We start from the raw sequence: 12,279 nt of genomic DNA on the forward strand, positions 1-12,279 counted from the left end.
TTTCCTTTCCTTTCCTTTCCTTTCTCTATATCTGTGAGGGGGCAAACATTAGCGCACTTGAACACCTTTTGGGGAATGCCAGTGTTTTCAGAGAGTGGCTGCATTCCAGCGTTTCAATCTTTCCAGGTAATCACTGAGATATACCAGTGCAGCACAGCTGAAGACAGAGCGCTGTCATAAACATCAGTCCGACTGGGTCAGTAGAGAATAGCGGAGCGTCTTTGCTTGTTTCGCTCCGTGTCAACGCGTATGAATAGTGCATTTGTCTCCTGCACCTTGGCTTGCGGCCACACCGCCCTGAACGCGCCCGATCTCGTCCGATCTCGGAAGCCAAGCAGGGTCGGGCCTGGTTAGTACTTGGATGGGTGACCGCCTGGGAATTCCGGGTGCTGTAAGCTTTTTAATTTCTCTGCAAAAGCAGGGAACGAACTCAACTGTTGAAGGATTTTCCAAGGCATGTCGTGATATAATGCATATACACTTTTAATGCAAACATATAGAAGTGAGCAAAACACAAGCAGCACAAAAAGGTTGAACATCGTTCTCAGACTAGCTGCTCTGTTGTTCAAAGCTGTGTCTCCACCGAAGAAGCAGCAGCGCCCTCTGCACAGAGAGGGCAAAAAAGCTTACAGCACCTGGTATTCCCAGGCGGTCTCCCATCCAAGTACTAACCAGGCCCGACCCTGCTTAGCTTCCGAGATCAGACGAGATCGGGCGTGTTCAGAGTGGTATGGCCGTAAGCAAGGGCAGAGCAGACAAACACACTATTTATACACCTTCACCGGCTCCGTCCTCATCCTTTCCTTTCCTTTCCTTTCCTTTCTCTATATCTGTGAGGGGGCAAACATTAGCGCACTTGAACACCTTTTGGGGAATGCCAGTGTTTTCAGAGAGTGGCTGCATTCCAGCGTTTCAATCTTTCCAGGTAATCACTGAGATATACCAGTGCAGCACAGCTGAAGACAGAGCGCTGTCATAAACATCAGTCCGACTGGGTCAGTAGAGAATAGCGGAGCGTCTTTGCTTGTTTCGCTCCGTGTCAACGCGTATGAATAGTGCATTTGTCTCCTGCACCTTGGCTTGCGGCCACACCGCCCTGAACGCGCCCGATCTCGTCCGATCTCGGAAGCCAAGCAGGGTCGGGCCTGGTTAGTACTTGGATGGGTGACCGCCTGGGAATTCCGGGTGCTGTAAGCTTTTTAATTTCTCTGCAAAAGCAGGGAACGAACTCAACTGTTGAAGGATTTTCCAAGGCATGTCGTGATATAATGCATATACACTTTTAATGCAAACATATAGAAGTGAGCAAAACACAAGCAGCACAAAAAGGTTGAACATCGTTCTCAGACTAGCTGCTCTGTTGTTCAAAGCTGTGTCTCCACCGAAGAAGCAGCAGCGCCCTCTGCACAGAGAGGGCAAAAAAGCTTACAGCACCTGGTATTCCCAGGCGGTCTCCCATCCAAGTACTAACCAGGCCCGACCCTGCTTAGCTTCCGAGATCAGACGAGATCGGGCGTGTTCAGAGTGGTATGGCCGTAAGCAAGGGCAGAGCAGACAAACACACTATTTATACACCTTCACCGGCTCCGTCCTCATCCTTTCCTTTCCTTTCCTTTCCTTTCCTTTCTCTATATCTGTGAGGGGGCAAACATTAGCGCACTTGAACACCTTTTGGGGAATGCCAGTGTTTTCAGAGAGTGGCTGCATTCCAGCGTTTCAATCTTTCCAGGTAATCACTGAGATATACCAGTGCAGCACAGCTGAAGACAGAGCGCTGTCATAAACATCAGTCCGACTGGGTCAGTAGAGAATAGCGGAGCGTCTTTGCTTGTTTCGCTCCGTGTCAACGCGTATGAATAGTGCATTTGTCTCCTGCACCTTGGCTTGCGGCCACACCGCCCTCAACGCGCCCGATCTCGTCCGATCTCGGAAGCCAAGCAGGGTCGGGCCTGGTTAGTACTTGGATGGGTGACCGCCTGGGAATTCCGGGTGCTGTAAGCTTTTTAATTTCTCTGCAAAAGCAGGGAACGAACTCAACTGTTGAAGGATTTTCCAAGGCATGTCGTGATATAATGCATATACACTTTTAATGCAAACATATAGAAGTGAGCAAAACACAAGCAGCACAAAAAGGTTGAACATCGTTCTCAGACTAGCTGCTCTGTTGTTCAAAGCTGTGTCTCCACCGAAGAAGCAGCAGCGCCCTCTGCACAGAGAGGGCAAAAAAGCTTACAGCACCTGGTATTCCCAGGCGGTCTCCCATCCAAGTACTAACCAGGCCCGACCCTGCTTAGCTTCCGAGATCAGACGAGATCGGGCGTGTTCAGAGTGGTATGGCCGTAAGCAAGGGCAGAGCAGACAAACACACTATTTATACACCTTCACCGGCTCCGTCCTCATCCTTTCCTTTCCTTTCCTTTCCTTTCCTTTCTCTATATCTGTGAGGGGGCAAACATTAGCGCACTTGAACACCTTTTGGGGAATGCCAGTGTTTTCAGAGAGTGGCTGCATTCCAGCGTTTCAATCTTTCCAGGTAATCACTGAGATATACCAGTGCAGCACAGCTGAAGACAGAGCGCTGTCATAAACATCAGTCCGACTGGGTCAGTAGAGAATAGCGGAGCGTCTTTGCTTGTTTCGCTCCGTGTCAACGCGTATGAATAGTGCATTTGTCTCCTGCACCTTGGCTTGCGGCCACACCGCCCTGAACGCGCCCGATCTCGTCCGATCTCGGAAGCCAAGCAGGGTCGGGCCTGGTTAGTACTTGGATGGGTGACCGCCTGGGAATTCCGGGTGCTGTAAGCTTTTTAATTTCTCTGCAAAAGCAGGGAACGAACTCAACTGTTGAAGGATTTTCCAAGGCATGTCGTGATATAATGCATATACACTTTTAATGCAAACATATAGAAGTGAGCAAAACACAAGCAGCACAAAAAGGTTGAACATCGTTCTCAGACTAGCTGCTCTGTTGTTCAAAGCTGTGTCTCCACCGAAGAAGCAGCAGCGCCCTCTGCACAGAGAGGGCAAAAAAGCTTACAGCACCTGGTATTCCCAGGCGGTCTCCCATCCAAGTACTAACCAGGCCCGACCCTGCTTAGCTTCCGAGATCAGACGAGATCGGGCGTGTTCAGAGTGGTATGGCCGTAAGCAAGGGCAGAGCAGACAAACACACTATTTATACACCTTCACCGGCTCCGTCCTCATCCTTTCCTTTCCTTTCCTTTCCTTTCCTTTCTCTATATCTGTGAGGGGGCAAACATTAGCGCACTTGAACACCTTTTGGGGAATGCCAGTGTTTTCAGAGAGTGGCTGCATTCCAGCGTTTCAATCTTTCCAGGTAATCACTGAGATATACCAGTGCAGCACAGCTGAAGACAGAGCGCTGTCATAAACATCAGTCCGACTGGGTCAGTAGAGAATAGCGGAGCGTCTTTGCTTGTTTCGCTCCGTGTCAACGCGTATGAATAGTGCATTTGTCTCCTGCACCTTGGCTTGCGGCCACACCGCCCTCAACGCGCCCGATCTCGTCCGATCTCGGAAGCCAAGCAGGGTCGGGCCTGGTTAGTACTTGGATGGGTGACCGCCTGGGAATTCCGGGTGCTGTAAGCTTTTTAATTTCTCTGCAAAAGCAGGGAACGAACTCAACTGTTGAAGGATTTTCCAAGGCATGTCGTGATATAATGCATATACACTTTTAATGCAAACATATAGAAGTGAGCAAAACACAAGCAGCACAAAAAGGTTGAACATCGTTCTCAGACTAGCTGCTCTGTTGTTCAAAGCTGTGTCTCCACCGAAGAAGCAGCAGCGCCCTCTGCACAGAGAGGGCAAAAAAGCTTACAGCACCTGGTATTCCCAGGCGGTCTCCCATCCAAGTACTAACCAGGCCCGACCCTGCTTAGCTTCCGAGATCAGACGAGATCGGGCGTGTTCAGAGTGGTATGGCCGTAAGCAAGGGCAGAGCAGACAAACACACTATTTATACACCTTCACCGGCTCCGTCCTCATCCTTTCCTTTCCTTTCCTTTCCTTTCTCTATATCTGTGAGGGGGCAAACATTAGCGCACTTGAACACCTTTTGGGGAATGCCAGTGTTTTCAGAGAGTGGCTGCATTCCAGCGTTTCAATCTTTCCAGGTAATCACTGAGATATACCAGTGCAGCACAGCTGAAGACAGAGCGCTGTCATAAACATCAGTCCGACTGGGTCAGTAGAGAATAGCGGAGCGTCTTTGCTTGTTTCGCTCCGTGTCAACGCGTATGAATAGTGCATTTGTCTCCTGCACCTTGGCTTGCGGCCACACCGCCCTGAACGCGCCCGATCTCGTCCGATCTCGGAAGCCAAGCAGGGTCGGGCCTGGTTAGTACTTGGATGGGTGACCGCCTGGGAATTCCGGGTGCTGTAAGCTTTTTAATTTCTCTGCAAAAGCAGGGAACGAACTCAACTGTTGAAGGATTTTCCAAGGCATGTCGTGATATAATGCATATACACTTTTAATGCAAACATATAGAAGTGAGCAAAACACAAGCAGCACAAAAAGGTTGAACATCGTTCTCAGACTAGCTGCTCTGTTGTTCAAAGCTGTGTCTCCACCGAAGAAGCAGCAGCGCCCTCTGCACAGAGAGGGCAAAAAAGCTTACAGCACCTGGTATTCCCAGGCGGTCTCCCATCCAAGTACTAACCAGGCCTGACCCTGCTTAGGGAATTCCAGGTGCTGTAAGCTTTTTTATTTCTCTGCAAAAGCAGGGAACGCACTCAACTGTTGAAGGATTTTCCAAGGCATGTCATGATATAATGAGAGGGTATTCAAGGACGGTGACAGAGACGAGCTGAAGCTCGTACAGGGAGAAGTCAAGGTCCAGCTGAGAGAGGCAAAGGAGGAGTACAGAAGGAAGGTGGAACAGAAGCTGCAGCGGAACAACATGAGGGAGGTCTGGGATGGCATGAAAACCATTACAGGCTGCAAGAAGAAGGGCAGCAGCACAGAAGAGGGGGATGCTGGGAGAGCTAACCAGCTAAACCTGTTTTTTAACAGGTTTGAAACCCCAGCTCCCACAGCCAGTGACTGCCCACTTCACACCCCTCACACCCCCGTCACCCCCATCACGTCCATTATCACCTCAGACTACAGGGCACCGCAACCCGCCACACCCACGGACAGTTCAACCCTCCCCCCCACCCCTACCATAGACAGTTCAACCCCCCCTCCCCACCACCACGGACATTTCAATCCCCCTCCCCTTCACCATCACCAAGGAGCAGGTGAGCAAAGAGCTGAGGAGACTGTGCCCAAGGAAAGCAGCGGACCCGGACAAAGCGTGTCCAAGGATGCTCAAGGCCTGCTCTGCTGAACTGGGGAGCCGCTTCAGCAACTGTTCAACCATAGCCTGAGGCTGGGGAGGGTCTCTGTGCTCTGGAAGACTTCATGTCTCATCCCACATGCAGAAATACTCAGATGACACTGCAATAGTGGGCTGTATCAAGGATGGACAGGAGGGGGAGTACAGGAGCCTGATTGAGGGCTTTGTGGAGTGGTGCAGGTCCAACCGCCTACAGCTGAACACCTCCAAGACGAAGGAGATGGTTGTGGACTTCAGAAGGAAGAAACCGCAGCTCCAAGCTGTGTCCATCGAGGGGGTCGATGTGGAGGTGGTCAGGACCTACAAATACCTGGGGCTGCAGCTGGATGACAGGTTGGAGTGGACAGCAAACATGGACGCTGTACACAGGAAAGGACAGAGCCATCTGTACTTCCTGAGAAGGCTGGGATCCTTCAACATATGCAAAAAACTGCTGCAGATGTTTTACCAGTCCGTGGTGGCCAGCGTCCTCTTCTACGCTGTGGTTTGCTGGGGAGGAAGCAGCAAGAAGAGGGACTCTGCCCGACTGGACAGACTGGTGAGGAGAGCTGGCTCAGTGGTGGGCACAAAGCTGGACTTTCTGGTGACTGTGGCAGAGAGAAGGACCCTGGACAAACTGCTGTCCATACTGGACAACACCCACCACCCTCTGCACAACACCTTCAGCAGGCAGAGGAGCGTGTTCAGTGGCAGACTGCTGTCTCAATCCTGCTCCACCAACAGACACAATAACTCTTTCGTCCCCCTGGCCATCAGGCTGTACAACAGCTCGCAGTGATGTCAGGAAGCACAATAGACAATGGCCAAATGCACTCAAAAGAACTCATCTTTTATGGCCCAATTTAATTTAATTGTACACCATCCCCTGTCCCCTTAATACTCTTTACCTCTATGTCACTTTATATTTTTAACATCACTTTATATTTTTCATTTAGCTCATAGAGGCATTAAATGTATAAAACACTTATACTTCTACAGTCACTTTATGTAAATAGTTACAGTTGTACAAAACATTTTTATTCTTCATTTTTACTACAGTTGTACAAAACATTTTTATTCCACATTTTTATTTCTACTGTTTCTTTGATGTTGCATGTATGTTCAATGTATGTTCAATGTTTGTTGTTGCTACTGGATGCTTGAATTTCCTCCAGGATAAATAAAGTATCTATCTATCTATCTATCTATCTATCTATCTATCTATCTATCTATCTATCTATCTACACTTTTAATGCAAACATATAGAAGTGAGCAAAACACAAGCAGCACAAAAAGGTTGAACATCGTTCTCAGACTAGCTGCTCTGTTGTTCAAAGCTGTGTCTCCACCGAAGAAGCAGCAGCGCCCTCTGCACAGAGAGGGCAAAAAAGCTTACAGCACCTGGTATTCCCAGGCGGTCTCCCATCCAAGTACTAACCAGGCCCGACCCTGCTTAGCTTCCGAGATCAGACGAGATCGGGCGTGTTCAGAGTGGTATGGCCGTAAGCAAGGGCAGAGCAGACAAACACACTATTTATACACCTTCACCGGCTCCGTCCTCATCCTTTCCTTTCCTTTCATTTCCTTTCTCTATATCTGTGAGGGGGCAAACATTAGCGCACTTGAACACCTTTTAGGGAATGCCAGTGTTTTCAGAGAGTGGCTGCATTCCAGCGTTTCAATCTTTCCAGGTAATCACTGAGATATACCAGTGCAGCACAGCTGAAGACAGAGCGCTGTCATAAACATCAGTCCGACTGGGTCAGTAGAGAATAGCGGAGCGTCTTTGCTTGTTTCGCTCCGTGTCAACGCGTATGAATAGTGCATTTGTCTCCTGCACCTTGGCTTGCGGCCACACCGCCCTCAACGCGCCCGATCTCGTCCGATCTCGGAAGCCAAGCAGGGTCGGGCCTGGTTAGTACTTGGATGGGTGACCGCCTGGGAATTCCGGGTGCTGTAAGCTTTTTAATTTCTCTGCAAAAGCAGGGAACGAACTCAACTGTTGATGGATTTTCCAAGGCATGTCGTGATATAATGCATATACACTTTTTATGCAAACATATAGAAGTGAGCAAAACACAAGCAGCACAAAAAGGTTGAACATCGTTCTCAGACTAGCTGCTCTGTTGTTCAAAGCTGTGTCTCCACCGAAGAAGCAGCAGCGCCCTCTGCACAGAGAGGGCAAAAAAGCTTACAGCACCTGGTATTCCCAGGCGGTCTCCCATCCAAGTACTAACCAGGCCCGACCCTGCTTAGCTTCCGAGATCAGACGAGATCGGGCGTGTTCAGAGTGGTATGGCCGTAAGCAAGGGCAGAGCAGACAAACACACTATTTATACACCTTCACCGGCTCCGTCCTCATCCTTTCCTTTCCTTTCCTTTCTCTATATCTGTGAGGGGGCAAACATTAGCGCACTTGAACACCTTTTGGGGAATGCCAGTGTTTTCAGAGAGTGGCTGCATTCCAGCGTTTCAATCTTTCCAGGTAATCACTGAGATATACCAGTGCAGCACAGCTGAAGACAGAGCGCTGTCATAAACATCAGTCCGACTGGGTCAGTAGAGAATAGCGGAGCGTCTTTGCTTGTTTCGCTCCGTGTCAACGCGTATGAATAGTGCATTTGTCTCCTGCCCCTTGGCTTGCGGCCACACCGCACTGAAGGCGCCCGAACTCGTCCGATCTCGGAAGCCAAGCAGGGTCGGGCCTGGTTAGTACTTGGATGGGTGACAGCCTGGGAATTCCGGGTGCTGTAAGCTTTTTAATTTCTCTGCAAAAGCAGGGAACGAACTCAACTGTTGAAGGATTTTCCAAGGCATGTCGTGATATAATGCATATACACTTTTAATGCAAACATATAGAAGTGAGCAAAACACAAGCAGCACAAAAAGGTTGAACATCGTTCTCAGACTAGCTGCTCTGTTGTTCAAAGCTGTGTCTCCACCGAAGAAGCAGCAGCGCCCTCTGCACAGAGAGGGCAAAAAAGCTTACAGCACCTGGTATTCCCAGGCGGTCTCCCATCCAAGTACTAACCAGGCCCGACCCTGCTTAGCTTCCGAGATCAGACGAGATCGGGCGTGTTCAGAGTGGTATGGCCGTAAGCAAGGGCAGAGCAGACAAACACACTATTTATACACCTTCACCGGCTCCGTCCTCATCCTTTCCTTTCCTTTCCTTTCCTTTCTCTATATCTGTGAGGGGGCAAACATTAGCGCACTTGAACACCTTTTGGGGAATGCCAGTGTTTTCAGAGAGTGGCTGCATTCCAGCGTTTCAATCTTTCCAGGTAATCACTGAGATATACCAGTGCAGCACAGCTGAAGACAGAGCGCTGTCATAAACATCAGTCCGACTGGGTCAGTAGAGAATAGCGGAGCGTCTTTGCTTGTTTCGCTCCGTGTCAACGCGTATGAATAGTGCATTTGTCTCCTGCACCTTGGCTTGCGGCCACACCGCCCTGAACGCGCCCGATCTCGTCCGATCTCGGAAGCCAAGCAGTGTCGGGCCTGGTTAGTACTTGGATGGGTGACCGCCTGGGAATTCCGGGTGCTGTAAGCTTTTTAATTTCTCTGCAAAAGCAGGGAACGAACTCAACTGTTGAAGGATTTTCCAAGGCATGTCGTGATATAATGCATATACACTTTTAATGCAAACATATAGAAGTGAGCAAAACACAAGCAGCACAAAAAGGTTGAACATCGTTCTCAGACTAGCTGCTCTGTTGTTCAAAGCTGTGTCTCCACCGAAGAAGCAGCAGCGCCCTCTGCACAGAGAGGGCAAAAAAGCTTACAGCACCTGGTATTCCCAGGCGGTCTCCCATCCAAGTACTAACCAGGCCCGACCCTGCTTAGCTTCCGAGATCAGACGAGATCGGGCGTGTTCAGAGTGGTATGGCCGTAAGCAAGGGCAGAGCAGACAAACACACTATTTATACACCTTCACCGGCTCCGTCCTCATCCTTTCCTTTCCTTTCCTTTCCTTTCTCTATATCTGTGAGGGGGCAAACATTAGCGCACTTGAACACCTTTTGGGGAATGCCAGTGTTTTCAGAGAGTGGCTGCATTCCAGCGTTTCAATCTTTCCAGGTAATCACTGAGATATACCAGTGCAGCACAGCTGAAGACAGAGCGCTGTCATAAACATCAGTCCGACTGGGTCAGTAGAGAATAGCGGAGCGTCTTTGCTTGTTTCGCTCCGTGTCAACGCGTATGAATAGTGCATTTGTCTCCTGCACCTTGGCTTGCGGCCACACCGCCCTGCACGCGCCCGATCTCGTCCGATCTCGAAGCCAAGCAGGGTCGGGGCTGGTGAATACTTGGATGGGTGACCCCCGGGGAATTCCGGGTTTTGTAAGCTTTTTTAATTCTATGCAAAAGCACGGCACGAACGCAACTGGTGAAGGATTTTCCAAGGCATGTCGTGATATAATGCATATACACTTTTAATGCAAACATATAGAAGTGAGCAAAACACAAGCAGCACAAAAAGGTTGAACATCGTTCTCAGACTAGCTGCTCTGTTGTTCAAAGCTGTGTCTCCACCGAAGAAGCAGCAGCGCCCTCTGCACAGAGAGGGCAAAAAAGCTTACAGCACCTGGTATTCCCAGGCGGTCTCCCATCCAAGTACTAACCAGGCCCGAACCTGCTTAGCTTCCGAGATCAGACAAGATCGGGCGTGTTCAGAGTGGTATGGCCGTAAGCAAGGGCAGAGCAGACAAACACACTATTTATACACCTTCACCGGCTCCGTCCTCATCCTTTCCTTTCTCTATAGTCTGTGAGGGGTCAAACATTAGCGCACTTGAACACCTTTTGGGGAACGCAGTGTTTTCAGAGAGTGGCTGCATTCCAGCGTTTCAATCTTTCCAGGTAATCACTGAGATATACCAGTGCAGCACAGCTGAAGACAGAGCGCTGTCATAAACATCAGTCCGACTGGGTCAGTAGAGAATAGCGGAGCGTCTTTGCTTGTTTCGCTCCGTGTCAACGCGTATGAATAGTGCATTTGTCTCCTGCACCTTGGCTTGCGGCCACACCGCCCTGAAGGTGCCCGATCTCGTCCGATCTCGAAAGCCAAGCAGTATCGGGCCTGGTTAGTACTTGGATGGGTGACCGCCTGGGAATTCCGGGTGCTGTAAGCTTTTTAATTTCTCTGCAAAAGCAGGGAATGAACTCAACTGTTGAAGGATTTTCCAAGGCATGTCGTGATATAATGCATATACACTTTTAATGCAAACATATAGAAGTGGGCAAAACACAAGCAGCACAAAAAGGTTGAATATCGTTCTCAGACTAGCTGCTCTGTTGTTCAAAGCTGTGTCTCCACCGAAGAAGCAGCAGCGCCCTCTGCACAGAGAGGGCAAAAAAAGCTTACAGCACCTGGTATTCCCAGGCGGTCTCCCATCCAAGTACTAACCAGGCCCGACCCTGCTTAGCTTCCGAGATCAGACGAGATCGGGCGTGTTCAGAGTGGTATGGCCGTAAGCAAGGGCAGAGCAGACAAACACACTATTTATACACCTTCACTGGCTCCGTCCTCATCCTTTCCTTTCCTTTCCTTTCCTTTCCTTTCTCTATATCTGTGAGGGGGCAAACATTAGCGCACTTGAACACCTTTTGGGGAATGCCAGTGTTTTCAGAGAGTGGCTGCATTCCAGCGTTTCAATCTTTCCAGGTAATCACTGAGATATACCAGTGCAGCACAGCTGAAGACAGAGCGCTGTCATAAACATCAGTCCGACTGGGTCAGTAGAGAATAGCGGAGCGTCTTTGCTTGTTTCGCTCCGTGTCAACGCGTATGAATAGTGCATTTGTCTCCTGCACCTTGGCTTGCGGCCACACCGCCCTGAACGCGCCCGATCTCGTCCGATCTCGGAAGCCAAGCAGGGTCGGGCCTGGTTAGTACTTGGATGGGTGACCGCCTGGGAATTCCGGGTTCTGTAAGCTTTTTAATTTCTCTGCAAAAGCAGGGAACGAACTCAACTGTTGAAGGATTTTCCAAGGCATGTCGTGATATAATGCATATACACTTTTAATGCAAACATATAGAAGTGAGCAAAACACAAGCAGCACAAAAAGGTTGAACATCGTTCTCAGACTAGCTGCTCTGTTGTTCAAAGCTGTGTCTCCACGAAGAAGCAGCAGCGCCCTCTGCACAGAGAGGCAAAAAAGCTTACAGCACCTGGTATTCCCAGGCGGTCTCCCATCCAAGTACTAACCAGGCCCGACCCTGCTTAGCTTCCGAGATCAGACGAGATCGGCGTGTTCAGAGTGGTATGGCCGTAAGCAAGGGCAGAGCAGACAAACAACCTATTTATACACCTTCACCGGCTCCGTCCCTCCTTCCTTTCCTTTCCTTCTTTCCTTTCTCTATATCTGTGAAGGGGGCAAACATTAGCGCACTTGAACCACCTTTGGGGAATGCCAGTGTTTTCAGAGAGTGGCTGCAGTCCAGCGTTTCAATCTTTCCAGGTAATCACTGAGGTCTACCAGTGCAGCACAGCTGAAGGCCGAGCGCTGTCATAGACATCAGTCCGACGGGGTCTGTAGAGACTAGCGGAGCGTCTTTGCTTGTATTCGCTCCGTGTCAACGCGTATGAATAGTGCATTTGTCTCCTGCACCTTGGCTTGCTGGCCACACCGCCCTGAACGGCTGCCCGATTCTCGTCCGATCCTCGGGAAGCCAAAGCAGTGGTCGGGCCTGGTTAGTACTTGGATGGGTGACCGCCTGGGAATTCCGGTGCTGTAAGCTTTTTAATTTCTCTGCAAAAGCAGGGAACGAACTCAACTGTTGAAGGATTTTCCAAGGCATGTCGTGATATAATGCATATACACTTTTAATGCAAACATATAGAAGTGAGCAAAACACAAGCAGCACAAAAAGGTTGAACATCGTTCTCAGACTAGCTGCTCTGTTGTTCAAAGCTGTGTCTCCACCGAAGAA

The 12,279-nt window shown here is 49.7% G+C and overlaps 21 non-coding genes and 3 pseudogenes across 21 annotated transcripts; 12 read left to right on the forward strand and 12 right to left on the reverse strand.

The window, feature by feature from the left end:
* Positions 1–279: 279 nt before the first annotated feature.
* LOC119016210 lies at positions 280–398 on the forward strand. The gene has a single exon (XR_005073898.1). It is a non-coding gene; the product is annotated as a 5S ribosomal RNA (ribosomal RNA).
* A 225-nt stretch (positions 399–623) lies between these two features.
* Positions 624–742, reverse strand: LOC119016184. Its single transcript, XR_005073873.1, has one exon. It is a non-coding gene; the product is annotated as a 5S ribosomal RNA (ribosomal RNA).
* A 336-nt stretch (positions 743–1,078) lies between these two features.
* On the forward strand, positions 1,079–1,197 carry LOC119016211. Its single transcript, XR_005073899.1, has one exon. It is a non-coding gene; the product is annotated as a 5S ribosomal RNA (ribosomal RNA).
* A 225-nt stretch (positions 1,198–1,422) lies between these two features.
* LOC119016185 lies at positions 1,423–1,541 on the reverse strand. Its single transcript, XR_005073874.1, has one exon. It is a non-coding gene; the product is annotated as a 5S ribosomal RNA (ribosomal RNA).
* Positions 1,542–1,882: 341 nt separating this feature from the next.
* On the forward strand, positions 1,883–2,001 carry LOC119016220. The gene has a single exon (XR_005073907.1). It is a non-coding gene; the product is annotated as a 5S ribosomal RNA (ribosomal RNA).
* A 225-nt stretch (positions 2,002–2,226) lies between these two features.
* LOC119016186 lies at positions 2,227–2,345 on the reverse strand. Its single transcript, XR_005073875.1, has one exon. It is a non-coding gene; the product is annotated as a 5S ribosomal RNA (ribosomal RNA).
* A 341-nt stretch (positions 2,346–2,686) lies between these two features.
* Positions 2,687–2,805, forward strand: LOC119016212. The gene has a single exon (XR_005073900.1). It is a non-coding gene; the product is annotated as a 5S ribosomal RNA (ribosomal RNA).
* Positions 2,806–3,030: 225 nt separating this feature from the next.
* On the reverse strand, positions 3,031–3,149 carry LOC119016187. Its single transcript, XR_005073876.1, has one exon. It is a non-coding gene; the product is annotated as a 5S ribosomal RNA (ribosomal RNA).
* A 341-nt stretch (positions 3,150–3,490) lies between these two features.
* LOC119016159 lies at positions 3,491–3,609 on the forward strand. Its single transcript, XR_005073852.1, has one exon. It is a non-coding gene; the product is annotated as a 5S ribosomal RNA (ribosomal RNA).
* A 225-nt stretch (positions 3,610–3,834) lies between these two features.
* On the reverse strand, positions 3,835–3,953 carry LOC119016188. The gene has a single exon (XR_005073877.1). It is a non-coding gene; the product is annotated as a 5S ribosomal RNA (ribosomal RNA).
* Positions 3,954–4,289: 336 nt separating this feature from the next.
* On the forward strand, positions 4,290–4,408 carry LOC119016213. The gene has a single exon (XR_005073901.1). It is a non-coding gene; the product is annotated as a 5S ribosomal RNA (ribosomal RNA).
* A 2,320-nt stretch (positions 4,409–6,728) lies between these two features.
* Positions 6,729–6,847, reverse strand: LOC119016189. The gene has a single exon (XR_005073878.1). It is a non-coding gene; the product is annotated as a 5S ribosomal RNA (ribosomal RNA).
* A 336-nt stretch (positions 6,848–7,183) lies between these two features.
* LOC119016160 lies at positions 7,184–7,302 on the forward strand. The gene has a single exon (XR_005073853.1). It is a non-coding gene; the product is annotated as a 5S ribosomal RNA (ribosomal RNA).
* A 225-nt stretch (positions 7,303–7,527) lies between these two features.
* On the reverse strand, positions 7,528–7,646 carry LOC119016190. Its single transcript, XR_005073879.1, has one exon. It is a non-coding gene; the product is annotated as a 5S ribosomal RNA (ribosomal RNA).
* Positions 7,647–7,977: 331 nt separating this feature from the next.
* LOC119016168 lies at positions 7,978–8,096 on the forward strand (annotated as a pseudogene).
* A 225-nt stretch (positions 8,097–8,321) lies between these two features.
* Positions 8,322–8,440, reverse strand: LOC119016192. Its single transcript, XR_005073881.1, has one exon. It is a non-coding gene; the product is annotated as a 5S ribosomal RNA (ribosomal RNA).
* Positions 8,441–8,776: 336 nt separating this feature from the next.
* On the forward strand, positions 8,777–8,895 carry LOC119016163. The gene has a single exon (XR_005073856.1). It is a non-coding gene; the product is annotated as a 5S ribosomal RNA (ribosomal RNA).
* A 225-nt stretch (positions 8,896–9,120) lies between these two features.
* Positions 9,121–9,239, reverse strand: LOC119016193. The gene has a single exon (XR_005073882.1). It is a non-coding gene; the product is annotated as a 5S ribosomal RNA (ribosomal RNA).
* A 336-nt stretch (positions 9,240–9,575) lies between these two features.
* Positions 9,576–9,693, forward strand: LOC119016169 (annotated as a pseudogene).
* A 225-nt stretch (positions 9,694–9,918) lies between these two features.
* LOC119016165 lies at positions 9,919–10,037 on the reverse strand. The gene has a single exon (XR_005073858.1). It is a non-coding gene; the product is annotated as a 5S ribosomal RNA (ribosomal RNA).
* Positions 10,038–10,358: 321 nt separating this feature from the next.
* On the forward strand, positions 10,359–10,477 carry LOC119016167 (annotated as a pseudogene).
* A 226-nt stretch (positions 10,478–10,703) lies between these two features.
* Positions 10,704–10,822, reverse strand: LOC119016194. Its single transcript, XR_005073883.1, has one exon. It is a non-coding gene; the product is annotated as a 5S ribosomal RNA (ribosomal RNA).
* A 341-nt stretch (positions 10,823–11,163) lies between these two features.
* LOC119016166 lies at positions 11,164–11,282 on the forward strand. The gene has a single exon (XR_005073859.1). It is a non-coding gene; the product is annotated as a 5S ribosomal RNA (ribosomal RNA).
* A 223-nt stretch (positions 11,283–11,505) lies between these two features.
* Positions 11,506–11,623, reverse strand: LOC119016216. Its single transcript, XR_005073903.1, has one exon. It is a non-coding gene; the product is annotated as a 5S ribosomal RNA (ribosomal RNA).
* Positions 11,624–12,279: the final 656 nt, after the last annotated feature.

This window comes from Acanthopagrus latus, unplaced genomic scaffold (assembly GCF_904848185.1).
Source record: "Acanthopagrus latus isolate v.2019 unplaced genomic scaffold, fAcaLat1.1, whole genome shotgun sequence".
Lineage (NCBI taxonomy): Eukaryota > Metazoa > Chordata > Actinopteri > Spariformes > Sparidae > Acanthopagrus > Acanthopagrus latus.